Consider the following 17,709-nt stretch of genomic DNA (forward strand, 5'->3'; position numbering starts at 1 on the left):
CTGCCTGGGAGCGAGCAGGCTGTGTATTCACATGTGATTTCAGCAACTGGAAGATGAGTCCTTTGAATAGGGTTGCCAGATTTAGCAAATTAAAATACAGGACACTCAGTTAAATTTCAATTTCAGATAAACACAATTTTTTAGTGTATGTATGTTCCATGCAATATTTGAATCTATTTGCATAAGACATACTTTAAAGAGTTATATTAAAATTATTTGTTGCTCATCTGAAATTCAAAAAATTTTATAGGCTTTTCAGAGAGCAGATTAAGGTTTATAACAAAATGAGAGGAGGGAACACAGATATCCTATATATACTCTGGCCTCACAGATGTATGGTTTCTCCTATTATCAATCCCCCACCAGAGGTGGACATTTGTTCAATTGATGAACCTACATGGACACATCATAATCACCCAAAGTCTGGAACTAGCGTCCTTTACAATCAAGCAGATGTTCTGATAAGTACCTGTTTGCTTCAGGTTAATCCCATGATATAGTTGCCACGTCCTTGGCCACGGCATGAAGGAAATCCCGTAGTGATGTCCAATATCGAGCTACTTTATTTGAACTGGTGGTAGGAGGAGACCCATGGCCTGTCTGGGTCTGAGGTTGATCATTTCTTTTATCTTGAGGATATAACTGGTCATAAGTGTTTCTCTGTGATTTAGAGAAGTCTTGTGTTAGTTACCCTTATTCCTATTAACATTAACCTCATTCATGGTTGTCTTTGGTCTTTTCTCAAATTACCCTAATAGACAATATTCACAGTATCTTCCTTTTGTCTCCCCCGATCTTTTCTCCACCCTTCTCCATCTTGCTTGGTACCCCAGCAGGCTGCCCTGTTTGAATGTCTTGACAGATGACCTTGCCCTCACCTTGGAGGGTAGGAAGTGAGTGAAGTGGCACTTCTCTCTCTACTGAGTCATGTAAGTCAACTGTGTCCCTCTACAAAAAACCACTGCTTCCATCAGCCACCTTCTCCATACAGCCACTCTTTCTGGTTCCAGCGGGTATTTCCTGCCTTGCTCCTTCCCTGCTGTAGGTGTTAAGTAGAATGGCTCCCACCCTTGCTTGCCATGGGGTATGCACTTTTCCTTGTTGGTTCCTAAACATTGCCCACACTTCTATGGGACCTTGACTGAAATAGATGAGCTATTAACAGCATTCATTTGCTTATTAACTCACACTCACAATAATAAAGACAAGGTTGATTCAAAAACATTTTACATTTTATGAATGAAAGGTGATATCTAGTATGTAAGGAAATATACTGCTTTTGAAGATAAATTGTATTTTCAGCTTAGTTGTCATAGTATCTTTAGGGAGTCTCAGGTGCTACACACAAAAATATTCAGTGGAATTGCTGTTTCTTTTGCAGCTGCAGATATAATGGTAATGAGCATGAGCTTTGATGTAAGAGATCTAGTTTTGAATCCATGCTCTTTTAATTACTATCTGTGGTTATGTATGAGATGAGTTACTTTACCTCTCTGGGCCCTCTCTGCAACATGAGAGCAATAGTGATAATTCCTCCTCACAGGATGGTTGTGAAGATTGTGAAGATTAAATGAGATAATGTTTATAAAGCACTTAGCTTACTGCTTGGCACCTAATAGGATTACTGAAAGCCTAAGTGATGTTTACAGATGCACCATGTTCATTGTGACCAAGCATTAGCCTTGGGATCTAGAACACCTTCCAATAGAACTTGCTCAAGTGACAGAACTCTTCTCTATCTGCTGTCTGCAAGTGGCTATTGAGTACTTGAAATGTGTGGGTGACTGAGGAGCAAAATTTTTTATTTTATTTAATTATAATTAAATTTAAGTAGCTACATAGGGCTCATGGCTGCCATATTGAACAGTGAAGATCTAAAGCAGGGGTCCTCAAACTACGGCCCGTGGGCCACATGCGGTCCACCGAGGACATTTATCTGGCCCACTGGGTGTTTTTGCCATAGCTGCCTGTCCTGCTTAGTAGCTGACTTGTTCCAGGATGCAGTGTGCATGTGTGGAATGTGCGCCAACTCTCCAACTCCATTCCTTCCCTCTGTCTCTCCCCACGGGGTGTTATTGCCATCCTGCTTAGCAACCCACTGTCCAGGCCACAGTGCGCATGTGTGGAATGTGCCCCACACTCTCCAATTCCCCTCCTACTCTCCGACGCTGCTCCTTCTCTCTGTCTATCCCTGCCCCTCCTTCTCTCTGTCTCTCGACTCCTCATCTCAGTCTCCGGTGTAATCGGAGGAGTCACCAGGTTGCCTGTGCAGAGCCTGCTGCTGCCTAAGGACGGAGGTAAGAACAAGTTAGGATTTTTTTTTTTTTTTGAAGTTAGGAGGTCTTTTTTTTTATTATTTTGCAGTTAGTAGGGCCTTTTTTTGCAGTTAAGGGGGGCCTTTTTTTTCTGAAGTTAGGAGGTCTTTTTTTTTTTTTTTTGCAGATGGGGGCAACTTTTTTGAAGTTAGAAGAGCCTTTTTTTGAAGTTAGGAAAGCCTTTTTTTTAAGTTGGTTAGTTGGTTGGGGGTAGTTTTTTGGGGGGTTGCATCACAGTGATAACGCAAATAGTCAGCGCTTAGTGCTAATGCAAATGGTCAGAGCTCAGAGGTAATGCAAATAGTCAGCGTTCAGTGATTATGATAATTGTAAGTGCTCAGTGTTAATGCAAATTGTTAGCGCTCAGTATTAATGCAAATTGTCAGCAGTCAGTGTTGTTGCAAATGGTCAGTGGTCAGTGCTCAGTGTTATCACATGGGGGCCTCAAACTGATAATCTGCCTAGGGCCCCATGGGAACTTAATCCAGCTCTGCAGACAGCTGAGGAGTAAGAAACCCAATTTAATTGCCAATAAGTGCATTTATATTATGATTGCTATTCAGTTGTGTATGATGTTCAGTTGTGTGCTGTGTAAGCCCCCGTTCACACTGTTGTGATCTCTGAGCAGTGTGAGTTTAGCCATATGCTTGTATGGCTGAACTCACATTAGATTCAGAAGAAAAAAGGCATACATGCCTTCTTTTTTCCTGCAGTGGAATCTGATCACATGGGTCTTCTCACCCATGCGATCAGTTTCCTGTGCGAGTTCACAGATCGCAGTGCGGTTTGCACAGGGTAGTGTGAACTGGAAAGGTGGTGGAGGAACCGGCTCTGTAATCATGCCTATTCCCACACCACACCAGTGTGAGTCTGAGGTAAAAGCGGAGTTCCACCATATGGACACTGGCGAGGCTGAAATGATGTGGACTGGCAAGGCTGCATTGATGGACACTGGGCACTGATCAGACTGCATTGATGGGCAGTGCAGTCTATATGTCTCTGTGTGGGCAAAGTTATTGCTGCTATATTATTTTTGGAGTGCCATATACCTATATATATAGGTATTTTACTAATAGCAATTTGGAATCCCTAGGAAACAATGATATCAAGAAACAGAAAAATTGACTCAGAGTGTAGGATATTCAAAGAACAGTGGACTTATGATTACTTTTTCATGCAGTACAAGGAAAGAGCTGTGTGTTTTATATACCAGAATATAGCGTCTGTGTTTAAAGAATACAATTTGTGTCAACATTATCAAACTCAACATAAAGATAAATATGATAGTTTCGTCGGAGAAGTGAGAAAAGATAAAATATTAAAACTGAAATATACATTGACAACTCAACAAAATACTTTTGTGAAGCAGAAACAGCTAAATAATTGATCACTGTGAGCAAGTTTTCAAGTTGCCAAGATAATAGCATGCACTGGCAGACCATTTGTGGAGGGAGAATTTGTTAAAGAATGCCTTCTTTCTGTTGCCAAAGAGATGTGTCCAGAGAAGGCCAATTAATTGAGTACAGTGAGTCTTTCAGGACCCTCAATTACATGAAGGATTGAAGAAATGGGAGACAATTTGCATCAGCATTTGCAAAAACCCTGCAAAAAAAACTTTCCTATTTTTCCTTGGCACTTGATGAAAGTAATGATGTTCGTGATTCTGAACAACTTTTAATTTTTATTCGTGGTACGAATGACAATTTCGAAGTCACAGAAGAGCTTGCTGCACTGCAAAGCATCAAAGGAACAACTACAGAAGAAGATATTTATGAAAAGTTTTGCCAAATCGTGAATAGCTTGGAGCTGGACTGGGCAAAACTAGCCAGTGTGACAACTGGTGGTGCTCCTAGCATGGTGGAGTCTAAGAAAGGAGTAATTGCTCACATTAACCAAGAAATGGACAAACACAAACATAACCATTCTCATTCAATAGCCATACACTGCCTCATCCACCAACAAGCGCTGTGTAAGTAAATCACTGAAGTGGGACTCTGTTATGAAAACTGTGGTATCTTGTGTTAACTTCATTAGAGGTAATACACTAAACCACAGACAATTTCAGGAATTTCTGTCTAAGCTAAATGTTGCCTGTGAAGATGTTCCGTACCACACAGAAGTCTATTGGCTGAGTCAAGGGAGAATTTTGAAACATTTCTATGACCTACTTTCACAGATTACAGTTTTTCTGCTTTCAAAAAACAAGTACCAGAGCTCAATGATGCAGAATGGAAATGGCACCTTGCCTTTCAGATAGATGTAACAGAGCTACTCGACAATTTCAATGTGCAACTTCAAGGAAAGGGGAAGCTCATCTGTGATATGCAATCACATATGCAACCCTAATCAAACAAGTGAAAGAGGAAAATTTCTGCCATCTCCCCACAACTCAAAATCTGTTAGTGGAAAATCCATTGGTTGCATTCCCAAATAAAACATGTGTGGATTCACTGGAAAAGTTACAAAAGGAGTTCCAATTTAGATTTAAAGAGCTTCATCTCCATGAACAGGACATATAGCTTTTCCGTGACCCATTTTCTATTGACATTGAAAATGTGGATACGATTTACCAAATGGAACTGTGAACTGCAGAGTTGTGACTCTCTGAAAGACGCATTCAAGTCAAGCAGCTTCCTAATTTCAATGCATCTCTCCCCTCTGAGACATATTCTAATCTCAGGAACCATGCACTCAAAATGGCAACCATCTTTGGTAGCACTTATGTCTGTGAACAGACTTTTTCCAGTATGAAATATCTGAAATCTCCAACCAGATCTAGACTAACGGATGCACACTTGCATCACTTGTTATGACTAGCAGTGACAAATATGGAACCAGACATTGACCATCTCATTAGCCAAAAGCAGGTCCATAGTTCCCATTGAAATTCTGGTAAGTTTGTTGATTTAACTTTACTTGTTCTTCATTTTAAATATTGTACTTGTTCCCATTTTGTTTTTTTACTTCAAAATAAGATATGTGCAGTGTGCACTTGTTCATAGTTTTTTTTTTTTTTTAACTATAGTCCAGCCCTCCAACAGTCTGAGGGACAGTGAACTGGCCCCCTGTTTAAAAAGTTTGAGGACCCCTGATCTAGAGAGTAAATATTAAAGATAACTATAGTCATTCTGTGAGGTCCTCAATGTCATTTGAACATACAAACATGAAAGCCATCAGTAGGATAAAATCAGAAGTATCAGGACGACCTATTCATGCTTTCCGACATGATATAGTGTACGCAATACACACAGTTTAAAATGTTCTTTGTTTTGAAATGTAGACACATTGAAGTTTACATAAATGAATACACATATATACACTTAAAGGGAATATTTGGATACATTTGTTTTTAGCTGGATTATGTGGACAATTACCTCAAACCCTCTTTTTTTCTAGGTTCATGTAGATATTAGTATGAAGACTTCTCTGGCCCTGGCCCTTCTGGAGTCCATGGCAGGAGTGGCTTGCCCGACACAGCGCCGTTGTTCCCACTGAACCTAGCGGGACCTCCCAGTCCTCAGCACCACATTATAGTCAGCTAAGACCCATGGACTGGAATTGACATGTGAGAGAAAAATAATTTACCAACTTGGATTTAGTCATATTCTTTTAAGGGAGCACTTGGGTGGTCTAGGAGGGAAAAGAAGAAAGAAAAAACAGGCTATGTAATGAAAAGATAAGTATGTGTATTTAAGAGTTACAGAATTTTCTAGCTAGAGAAGCCTTAAAAAGAGGTCTTCTTTTTCCTGGACGTGAGAAACTCGAATCTGCACACAGGTGCCCTATCTGCTGTGTGTCTTCTAGGTGCAGTGACCACTTTCCTCTGCACTGCTCTGTAGCCTGGGGGCTGACTATTGACTCAGTGTCCAGGTATCACTGGGCCTCCTTACCTTTGGCTTCCTGCTGGAATTGGCCAGTTAGAGGTACGAGCAAGAGATCTGGCCAGCACATGAGAGTGAAATGGGGGTATTTATTCCCCTGACTCCCTTCCTATGAGGACAGTGTGGACTGTCCGGGTCATGGCACTGTGAGTCTTAGTTCCTTTCTCCCGTCAGAGACCCTCTCCTCACAATTCCCTCTGTCTTTGGAAACAGCTCCTTCCCTTTGCCTCTTCAGGCCTACAGACAGAGAAGGGTGTGCTGCTGTCACTAACCCCAAACAAAATGCTACATGATTTTTCTGGTGGTTTCCCTACACCCTGACCACTTCTCTGAAAAGAGTTGCTTTATTCTAAACTCTCCTCATATTACACAATTTGCGTGTGCTGTTGTTGCCTGCTGAGACCCTGTCTGATATATCTGTGAAATAGTATCTGGATGCCCTCTCTCTGGGCTTTCTTCCTAGAGCATTTGCCGCTATAGAGATAATGTAGGACATTGCTTTTTTTAAAGCAGTTGTTTAATCTCACTGTCTTACCAGACACCAACTCAGATCCCTCCAGGATGAGTCATTCTATTTGTGTGGGTGGGGTTAGTAAACTCCCAGAAGTGTAAGAAAGATTGTCCTGATAATGGTGACAGAGAATTTTCTCAAAAGTCCAAATGCCTAGCCTCAAATAAAATAAACAACCAAAAAAAAAATGGCCTATGCATTTAGACGTCTTGGGCAGTGACCCACAGCTCAGCCCATCCTTTCTGGGCAGGATGTGGTTAGAGTACTATGCACCGGTAAGAAATTTCCCCTCTGAGCCTCTTCATCTTATAGCTTGGTCAAGATGAAGTGGTCAATCAATTCCAAGTGATACCTGGACACTGAGGCATATGGAATTAGTAGAACAGTTTTGAAAGAATCAAGATAGCACATTAATTTTCTTCTTCCCCAAAGATTATTAAAAATGGCTTCTGGAAGGACACACTTCCTTTATTTTGGGCATAAGCAGAGAAGGACTAACTTTCTGTGGTATGCAGTGAGAGATGGTGGCCTACCTGGATGGTTGCCTTTAGGGTGCGATGCTTACAAAAGTGTGAAAAGCCTCTTTTCCCAGACCTGGAAATACTTCCCAGAAGTTCTGTCTCAATTCCAGAAATTCCCATTATTAGCATGAGACCTTAATGGTCTTAATATTACAGAAATCCTGGGCAAGATTAAGTACATATGGTTTAACCACCTGGTTTCATGAGCAGGGAGATGGAGAAATTGGAGTCCTGTTTTGGAAGGAGGTAAGCAAAGGTGTGAGCCGTACAGAGTCACCCAGGAATGGCAGATATGTTCATGGTGGTGTGGGTAGGTGACTGTAGAAGGCCTGCCTGTGCGTGCCTGTGTGTGATTAACGTCATCAAAGATACATTTTGTCAGAACACGACACTACAGTTTACATAAAGTATTCAGGTCCAATTTTAATAAAAATATTTCCTTTCCTGCTTCACTCATAATGTGGCTGAAAGCCATAGCAGATAGGAAGTTGCTGAGAGATACCTAAGGGTGTGTCTGATCTAGAAATCTAAACCATTATGGATAAACCAGGAGCAAGAGCGTCAATCCTCTGCCAGGCTGACTGATTTAGTCTTGAGAAATGAGAATGGTGTTGTTGATTAGCAGGGGGCTTGAGGGCTTAGGTTTGGAGGTGGGGCAGGTGACACATGTACCACACATTCACCTTTTTCTCTGTTAGTCTATAATCATATGTAATATCCAAGTGTTCAGGGGTCCTCGACAGGCTTCAGGAATCCCTAGCACTGCCTTCCTTTGAGTTAACTGTCACTGGATCAGCTTAATCAGGAGTAAATGCGTGAAAGCTTTCATTTCTTCCTATGCTTGAGTCTATAGGGTAGGATGCCAGTCAGTGGTTTCAGGATGTGGTCTTAGGTCCCATGGGCCAAGAGGTATGGCCTCCAAAGGAATGGCTGATGAGTATCGAGCTTCACAGATTCATTTCCTCCAGCATGCCTCCTCTGAGAGAAGCCCCAGGAGCCATTTCCTACTTCTCTCTCTTTCCCTCTCTCCCTCTTATCCAGGTACTCAGCCTAGTGTCTGGGCCTCCATCCTGCCAAGTGCATTTCCACCTCAGCCCTGTTGCTGGGGATGTTCTCCCCACAGACCTTCACACACTGGCTTTCTCCCTCATTCATCCAGGTGTCCTCCAGTGTCACCTTCTTTCCGGACCCTCGTGTCTGGAGTGACAGCCCCTCCCCAGGTCACTCCTCGTCTCTAACCTTCCTTCTCCTTTTCTCCATGGTATTTCTCATCACTACTCGACATTACTTTGAATAGTTCTTTACCTATGTGTAGATTTTCTGCCCTCCCCCCAGAATGCAAGTCTTTGGAAGCAGGACTTTTTGTTTTACTGCTGCATCCCAATGCCCAGATGAGTGCCCCGGGCACAGCAGGCGTTAGGAAGTGTCTTCTGAAGGAGGGAATGAACTGTCTAAGGTGAGGGGTCTTCTCTAAGTCGTGGGGTTGTCTGTCAAGTCATGTGGGGGTTCAAGGTAGTTATCCTGACGAGGACAAGGCAATAAGCCACAGCAAGGACTGTGGTAAGGCCTGGTAGTAAGGGCTGACCTGGGAGCCACAAATTAGGGGAGCAGTTATAAAGTACAGGGAGTTTCTAGGAAATTGCAAATCAGTGTCAGAATCCAAGTCCATGATCTTGACAGCAGATGTGCATTCCTAGTGCCCAGACCTTAACATTGAGGCACTTTCTCAGATGGAAAGCATTTGAAATGTTTATAGCTGCAACCAAGGCCAAAGAGACCTGGGTAGCTCCGAAGAGATGAACTCAATTCAGAAATGGTAAACTGGTTAATACAATGAGGTTGGAGATAGAGGCCTAACTGCTAGGAAGCCATTATTGATCAGTTCATTTAATTCTGCAGAGTCTGGGGCAAGTCTCATGCTTTCCAAAACCAGTTCCCAATTCACCATAACCTCCCCTTGCAGACCACCTTCCCACAAGACTCCTCCCTCCCCCAAAGCCCCAGTTTTTCAGGGGAGAAGTCATTGTGCTGACAACCCCCCAGAGACCAATGATTTGTAAGGCCCACTCACTTCTTGTGTTGGGGAACTCCACCCAGCAGCAAGGGGCTCTGTATGAGCTGGGAATCCCCACTGCAGCAGCAATCTCTGTGGGGTAGAGCTGTAAGATGCTTTTCAGATTTAGCACATGGCCTCAAGAGGAGGAAGAGTTGCTATTGCCTCTGGTGTAAAACCAAGGCAATGCTGCTGCAACAACCGGGAATGGGAAGATTATTCTAGAGGTTGGAAGCAAATGTCCAAACTGGAAGTGCTGCTGGCCCTGACCTTTGTGTGCTCCACTCTCCTGCCCCCATCTCTATCTGTACACTCCTAGGTTCTCTGTAGGAGGAAGTAGTTTGCTTTTGTATTCACAACTCAGCCCATCGATTGAGAGTAAGAAGAAAAGAAGCTTGGCATGACTTTCAGAGGAAGTTAGGTGAAGATTCTTCTCCCTCAAACAACTCAATAAACCACTTAGACCTTTCATGACTCAGAAACCACAGACCCCACAGCCAACATGCATCTATTCATTCTTGTCTACAAATATTGATTGAGAGCCTATTGTGTGACTAACACAGGGCTTGGGTTGAGAACGTAATGGTAAAACAAGATTCACTCTCTCCCCTCAAAAGCAGATAATCCCACTCTGGTGTGGTTCATTCTACAACATGGAAGGCAGTGAAATCTGGCGGCAAGGAACATAAACTGAGTTTTTCCACTAACCAGCTGTGTGAACTTGGACAAGTCACTTTGATTCTCTGGGCATCAGTTTACTCATCCATATGTCAGGGAAGTTACCCCTGTTACAGGATTTAATAAAGTAATGTTTATTATCGAGTGTTCATCCCATGTGTCAATAAATGTTGGTTGTGATTCTGGTTATGATTTATGGTGATGGTGAGAAACTACTTTGAGGCACATTTATACAGGATGTGCATGAAGTTCACGTGCAACTTAAAATATTAAGTTGTCTATTTTAAATCGCACACGGACTTTATGGACACCCTGTACATCGAAATACCCTCTTTCTGAGGAAAATGTATCTATGTTCAGGACCAAGCCCAGGAAAAGTTTGAGTAATTGGAGATGCCATTTTTTTGCTTCTCAGCCTAGGTTTCTCTCCCTTCCCTTTCCTGGTGCCCTCTGTGTCCTGGGTGTCCCTCTGATTTTCTCTGTCAAAGCTGCTCTCGGTGGATTGAGAGATTGGAAGGAATCCCATCAAAGTGTGCACACCACACATCATAGATGCATTTCCCTTCTTGGAGGTGTTCACGGCTCACCCGAAGAATAGTGTAATATCAGGTGTAAGTAAAACTGCCTTTTCTGAAGGTAATTGAAGAATTGCGTCTTTGTGTAGGGGAGAGACAAACTGACCTGGAGTAGCCCCAGACACAAAATCCACGAGTCCAGGGGAACCTGGTTCATAACAGAGATGGGAAAACAACTCTGCTGAGAAAGGGAGAACTAATTGTTCAAGTGCCGAGATAATTGGGCATGGGAAAAAAGAAATACTCCTATGTCATAATACAATATATACGCAAGTAAATTCCAGATGGAATTAAGGCCTGAATGTTAAAAAGAAAGTTTAAAATTTTGAGAAGCAAACATAGGGTACTTTTAAACATAGGGAGGTATTTCTTGTTTTTAAAATGATTCAAAGGCGTAACAAATGGAAGACATTTACAAATATGATTATATTGACATATTACACCTTCATACCAACAAAGATGAAGTGGAAAAAGTTAAAATATAAGCTTCAGACTGAAAGAAGATACCTGTAAGATCTACAGCCAACAAATAGTTCATACTAAAAATTTATTTTTTAGCTTCCTGCAAATCAATGGGAAGAGTCCCTGAAAAATGGGCAAGTAATATGAACTGGATGGTTACTCAATCTTATTCATATCAAGGTAAGTCCAAATTAAACATAGGGAAGTATTTTGAGGGAGCTATAGTGTGGTATGATTACCTCCCCAAGACTAGCAAAAATGATTAAACCAAGCTTTGGTAAGGCTATGGGCAAAAACCCATTCTAATTGGAGTGTGAATGGGTAAAACTATACTACAGAGTACATTGGCAAAATCTGTCAACGTTGAAGATGTATTAGATAGGTCCTAAGACCCAGCAATTCTACTTCTAGGTTTATAACCTGGAAATCTCTTCCATGTGTGTACAAAGTGACAGGCACAAAAATATTCACTGCATCATTGTTTGTAGAGGCAAAAAACTGGAAACAATTTAAATGCCCATTAATGTAAGTTGTGAATTAGTCACATGATGCAGTACTATCCAACAGTTAAAATAAATGAGACAGAGCCCCACCATCCATATGGATCAGTCTCTGAAAAATAATATGGGAATAGAAATAGCAAACTATAGAAGCATCTGCATTATATCATTTAGATCAAAATTTTAAAACTGTACATTTCACATTTAGTACTACGTATGTCTTCATTTATTATATATGTATATGTGATATATATTACCTACATATACTTATTTTACAGCTACATCTAACGCACATATTTTTTAAAAACACTTATGTTGTTTATGTAAAAATATGTAGCGAACGTGTCACAAACAAGCATTTTGGGACACGCCCCACTGGAGGATAATTTGGAGATGAAGAAATGGAGATGGCAGAGGTTTTGTGGGGACGGGGCTTGAACCAAATATGATACAATGTTAAATCCTTGGTATGTACACAGATTTTCATACTTTTCTGTAGGTTTGATGTTTGAAAATTAAAAACTAATGGAAGAGAGCTGCTTCCCCTTCCTGATTATGATTTCTCAAATTAACTCTCCAGTTGGATAATAGCTCTGCGGGCCTATTTGTTTCCTCCTGTCCTGCTCAGATTTACAGTGTATAGTTTGACCCTATGTCATGTTCTCTTTTTTCTGGAGACTTAGGCTTGTCAAGAGCTGCCAACACATGTGTGGATGTATAGCCCTTAGCTTCACAGAGACGCTGGCCAAGGGATGTAAGCCTGAGATGGCGTCTGTGCTCTGTCCCCCACCCTTTGCCCCTGGCACTGCCTGCACCCCTGGCCTGGGATGCTGCCTCCAACCAGAGCCAGCACCTTTTTCTAATTTGTGTACCTGGGGAGGAACCTGTTTCTAATCTGAGCACATAGCAGGGATGCCTTTTTCTGTTTGCACAAAGGCATGGTCTAGACCAGTGATTTTTCAACTTGTGTGCTGTGAGAAGATCTTAGGTACGCTGCAAAAAAATCTAAAGGTCATTAATTAGATTATTTTCAAAAGACGTTCAAAGCATGGTAAGTATATTCTTCTTTTACTCTTTTTTTTTTTTTTTGATCAACATAATTTAAGTGTGCCACAGAAATTTAATGATAGATTCAAGTGTGCCATGAGATTAAAAAAAGTTGAAAAACACTGGTCTCTAGACTACAGGCAGACCTCTTCCGAATTAAGGCCACACTGAGTGTTTCCCAGCCTTATTGAGGTAGGTTTTAACCAGCTAGTTAATAATAAGGTTGAAAACAGACTTGCTCTGCCTGGGACAGCCTGAGAGAGGAGATGCAGAAGAGGATCCAACTTGTCCACTAATCCCTGCCTCAGCTTTTTCAGCCAGTCACTAGCTCCAAACATTCCCTAACTCAGCAGCACATGGGAGTGACCCAGGTCCCACTGCCGGCACCCTTCCTAGCCAAGACGCACCATGTGAAGACCACTTGTGAATTCTTTTATAAATTTGTGGGCATTTTTCTGATGGTCTCGAATGGTAAAACATGATGATACATGATGAATTAATTACTCCTTACCCGGGAAAGTAAACTTAGGTGTCTGATCGTAGCTGTTTGAGGTAAACAGTTTTGACTTAATTTATTTCACCTGGTAGATTTACCCAGCGTCTGCTTTTGATTAGGTACTGGGAAGATCAGAGGATGAGGTCATCCTCAGGAAGCAATAAATCAGTGTACTTAGGGACATAGCAGGTCTCCATTTTATTCCCTGGCTTAGGAGGATTACAGTGATCACCTGCATTCTTCATATATATCACTGGAGCATCAGGACACAGACCAATGAACAGTGAGTTAGTTAGTGCAAAGTGAATAGATATTTATATTTTATGGCCCAAAGCTGCAGTGAATCCTTTAATAAGCGTGTAGTGACATTGCCTTGAAGATGATACTTATTAGATCAGTACATTATAATCATTTCTCTCTTATAAAGATACAGCTATAATTTTATAGTTTAGAGTATATACAATATCAGATCTATTCACTATTCATTTTTCTCCTAATCATCCAAAAGCATCTGACAGTGCCTACTGTGTGCTAGGTGCTAGGAATAGAAAATCAACCAATGAATTGTTACTCCTTCCAAAGAAGCCAGGCACATAGGTAACTCAGGTATTTGCACTCCAGTGTTTCAAGGGCAGTAAGAGAAGGAAACTCAGGAGGCTGTAGTGTGCCTCACTCAGCAGCTAGTGAAGGTATGTGTTTTAGTCAGGGAAGGCTTCCTGGAGGGGATATGTCACCATTAGATTTGAAAGGCTAAGTAGGGTCTGTAGTGGGGAAGGGCATTCCACATAGAGAAGGCAGCCTGATCAAATGTACTTAAGTAGCATCAATTGTTTTTGCTTACTCAGTTGCCAGCTTTCTTTCTTCTTTCTTTCTTTTTTTAATGGATAAACTATTGGGAACACTCCCCCCCCGCTGCCCCGCCACCCCTGTTTGAAGCTGGCTTGGTGGAATTGTTAATCCAAGTGGCTGAGATCTAAGCTCCAGGCAGCCAAAGGAATAGAGGCTGCTGAGCTGACCTAGGCCCATGGGACTCTTTCTAGCAATTTGACTCTTCAGCCCAGTAATTATAAGAAAGGGAAATGGTTGTGCTGAACCCTGAAAAGATTATTTATAGGATCTGTTGCCTGAATCCCAAACCGGCTCTGGTTCTCAACTTTTCCATGCCTGATTCTTTAGTTTTTCCTTCCATTCTGTGAGCTATCTCATATCCTTTCAACAATTCTTTTTTTTTTTTTTTTGGCTATTTATTCAGAATCAGTATTTACAGTGTGCAACTATATAGGCCTAACTGATACAAGAAAAAACTTTATGGTGCAAATTACAAGTCTAGGAAGTCTATTCTTCAATTTACCTGCCATAGTTTTTCAAGCCCTTTAGAGGTTCTACTAAAATAAAGAGAAGAGATGAGAGAGAGAGAAGGAAGGAAAGACAGAAAGAAGGAAGAAAAGGAAGGGGGAAAAAGAAAGAAGGAGAGAAAGACAGAAAGGAAGAAAAGGAAGGAAGGGAAGAAGGGAGGCAGAGATGGAGGGAAGGAGGAAAATGGAAAGGGAAAGGAAAAGAAAAGAAGATTCCCCACAATGTTGACAAGCTTCTCCCCAAGTAGAAGTGTATGTGATGGGAAGGTGTATTTCTGGGAATGCTGGGTTTTCGGAGGAGACCAGTGGCTCTCTGGCATCGTTTAAATCTCTGCCACTGGCAGGCCTTTGTCTCGTCTACAGCATAGCTGTTACACACAGCGAGCAGGAGAAAAGAAACAGAAGATGCTGCTTCACACAGAATTGAGTGGAGACTCCTCAAGGAATCCTCCAGAGACCACTCTGCATCCGGAGACAGTTCACCTGGTTCCCCCAGGGCAGAAATGTAGATGACAAAGAGCCAGGGACAGATTGTGAGCCTGTTGCTAGTTGAGCTCCTCAACTTCCAGCCTACAAGCCCAAGATCTATTATTGAAATGAAGACAATTAAAAGATCTGACTTTTTCATTGTGTTGTAATTACAGCAGCCTCTCTGGTACAAATTATGGCTCATTTACTCTTTAGGGTAATTAGCATCTGGGCCACCACCAAGGAAACCCTTTTTAGGATGAAAGTGGCATCACTTGGTGCCCACAGAACAGTGGAGACCTTAGCTCTGGAAGAGGGAGGCTTTGCTCAATGCTGGAGTTGGGGGAAGGTTCCCCTCTGCAAAGGTGTGCCATCTCATTGAAAGTACGTGGGCTCTCACACCCCTTAGGATGGTATAGGTAGTACAAGGGTTTTTTTTTAAAGTTATATAATTTTTAAACTTTATATATGGTATTTTTCTCTTTCTAATTTTTTCATTTCAATAGATTGGAGGATACATGATGAACTGTGCAATATAGAAGTCAGGGTTTTCAGTGCACCTGTCACCAGAATAGCAGACATTGTACCCCACAGGTAGATTTTTATCCTCCTTACTTGCCCATTACACTGCTTTATGACCATATATTATATCCCTTGTTTAGCTCCACTTATAAGTACAAAGTGAGTCTCATCATTGTGTATATTAATGCTGTCAGAATTTACTTGCAAAATGACCATTGTAGTTTTGCCTGCAGGGAATTTCAGTGAAATCGTTCATATGGTGCTTGCTTATGAATTTACGTGTTATGATTTCTTTTTAATTTCTTTGTTGGAGGCAGCCAAAGGAAGTTTTTGGTTTTGTTTGTTTTTTTGGTGGATGCTATTGTTTGAATGTTTGTGTCTCCTCAAACTTTGCCAGTTGAAACCCTAACCCCCAAGAGGATGGTATTAAGAGATGAAGACTTTGAGAAGTGATTAGGTCAGGAGGGTGGAATCCTCATGTTTGGGATTAGGGCCTTTATAGAAAAGACCCCAGAGGGCTAGCCTGCCCCTTCCTAGCCCCTTCCATCATGTGAGGACATAGTCACAAGGTGTCGCTTACGAATCAGAAAGCAGGCCCTCACCAGACCCCATGATCCACCTTGATCGTGGACTTTCCAGACTCCAGAACTGTGAGAGATAAATTTCTGTTGTTCATAAACTACTCGGTCTGTGGTGTTTTGTTACAGCAGCCTGAACAGACTAATGCAGTGTCTGAAAGGAAGTAATCCATCACAAATTCTGGAGCAGCTCAGAAGAATCAGGATTTTCTCTCTTCTGTCAAGTACTGGCTCTAGAGTTGCCTCTAGTATCAGTCACAACTCTTGCTATTGCCAAGTGACAAAGATTGAACTCTCTTCAACACCATGGGGAATTCTTTGTCATTAAAATAAACTGGTCAGTGAAAACACGAGGTGCTGCTTTGGCCTCAATTTTATCTAAAGTTCAAGTTTGTCTCCACTTGACTCTGCTTTCTCCTGTGTTGGATTCATTTCCAGTCTCCACAGTGTACCCCCAGAAGTTCCGGGTATGTCCTACCCCAAAGCCAAAGACGATGAAGGAAAGCAAATATTTTGGCCCTGGATTTTAAGCCAAATCCCCAAAATTCACCACTATTGAACCAGTTCACGACACACTCACACTCCTAAGCCAATGACTATGACCAGGGAGGGCCAAAGATCCTGCTGGCTTATGCACAAGATTAAAGGTGAGATCTTACACCCTGTGGGGCTGACAGTCAGAGAAGCCGGATCAGCACAAACCAGCAAACAGGCCCCCAGAAATCAATGCAGTTGCACGCGGAAAGGGGAAGAGTTGCTGTCGTGGGAAATCCCAAATGTCTATTACACACCTCTTTGTAGTCTGTGGCACCTCTAAGTAGATTCTGAGAAGGAGAGAGTGAGCCTCTCCCCTGAGGTGTTGCCCTCATTTCTTCCCATTAGCCGCACAGACACTACATTCGTCTAACCCAGACATTGGTAGAGAGGCAGCCACAGCCTTAACCCTGTTGTGAGATGTGAGCAGGAGCAAACTTGCACGTCATCAGCAGGGCTGTCCTGAAAGAAAGGTCTTCTAATTCCTTGCTGATCTCCCCAGAGTCTATGGAACAGTTTAAGTAGCTATTTTCTCTGAAGGAATTTTAGCAGATGGAATTAATAAACCTAATGACTTTTTAAATAGGCCCCTGTAACAAGAACGCCATTGATCAGTAGACGTGTTCTGTTCTATGTGCTTGGTTAACTTACTTCCAACCATGGTGTCCGGAAAGCATACAGTCATCTCCGTCATGATCCTGAAGAGACTTCAGGTCAGAGCGGTCAGGTAAGCCACACAATGAGTAAGTGAGCCAGCAGGGATTCAAGTCCTGCATTGTCCAACCCCAGGGCTCCAGCCACTGACCAGCACGCTCCATCCTCCCTCGCATCCTCTGTGAGATTGCACCAGCCATCCTCACTCCATAAGGGAGCAACAGAAAATCTTCTCTCTGTGAGGATAGATGCATTTGTATGTCTCTTGTAGTCAGAAAGGGAGAATAGTACTAAACATTTCTGGATCGCCACCTGGGTTGGGGCCACTGGGATTTGAGGGAAAAATCCATTGCAGCCTGTTTGATGACAGGTTTTGAGTGGAGGAGGGTATTGTTCCACAGGCCTTATTAGATCTAGTTTATGCACCGGGCTGTGCTCAAGCAGCGATCAGTGCCAACCAGATGCTGGGTGTCCACGTTAGCAGACACCACCCAGCTCTCCACCTGCCTGGCAGCAACTCCCAAGCACTAGTGAAATGATGTGTCAAAAAGCTGCCCTG

This window comes from Nycticebus coucang, chromosome 3, assembly GCF_027406575.1.
Source record: "Nycticebus coucang isolate mNycCou1 chromosome 3, mNycCou1.pri, whole genome shotgun sequence".
In the NCBI taxonomy this organism is placed as follows: domain Eukaryota; kingdom Metazoa; phylum Chordata; class Mammalia; order Primates; family Lorisidae; genus Nycticebus; species Nycticebus coucang.